The sequence below is a fragment of the Myotis brandtii genome, unplaced genomic scaffold (assembly GCF_000412655.1).
Source record: "Myotis brandtii unplaced genomic scaffold, ASM41265v1 scaffold36, whole genome shotgun sequence".
In the NCBI taxonomy this organism is placed as follows: domain Eukaryota; kingdom Metazoa; phylum Chordata; class Mammalia; order Chiroptera; family Vespertilionidae; genus Myotis; species Myotis brandtii.
Window position 1 is genome coordinate 5464210 of NW_005363836.1, and position 864 is coordinate 5465073.

Genomic DNA, 864 nt, shown 5'->3' on the forward strand with positions numbered 1-864 from the left:
ATCCCCAGTCAGGGAACCTATGAAGGCAATGGATCTCCTCGGGTGAGGATTAAAAAAAAAAAAGAAAGAACATATATGCATGACACATAAACACAAATAGTAGTGTAATGGGGGCCAGGGGGAAGGGGGTGGGGGTGGGGGCTGGGGCTAGGTGGAGGTGGGCAAAAGGGGGGTAAAATGGGGCCATCTGTAATGATGCCAACAATAAAAATAAAGCTAAAAAATTAAACTTGTAACAGGGAAGAGTAATGTCCTGCCTATGCATGTGCACACACACACACACACACACACACAATTTATATACATATATAATCAAAGTATATATAAGAATGTTCTATTTACTGTATTTATGTTTACACACATTTTCATAAACACACAAGCTTAAAGTATGAAAGAGAAATACATTATATATGTATACATATACACACATATATGTACATGTGCATGTGTGTACATAAAATATATGGTGTAAAATTCATGGCATCTTTGGTTAATAGGTATTTCTGCTCTTATTAATGGAAAATTATTAACTTTAGGTAATCCCATCACAGAGAATTTAAGCAGAGAGAAGGCTTTATTAAATAGCCCAGGGAGAATTTCTTACTTTTGAAGAATCCTTAGATGATGCCTGTAGAGGGGTGATCCCAAGCCCATTTAAACTTTTTAAAAAGTAAGAAATGTCTGCAAGGAGTTTTCTTGATCTGTTAGAGGAGCCCGAATCAAGGAGAGGAAAAGACCGCTCTCTCTCCCCAGCCTGCTGCTGGCTTTGTATAAGTTGAACGACAGAACATTTACAGAAATAAAAGAGAAAAGAAAAAGTAGCAAGCACCAAAGGGCAGCCGTGGCGCCCGGGACGGCACGTGA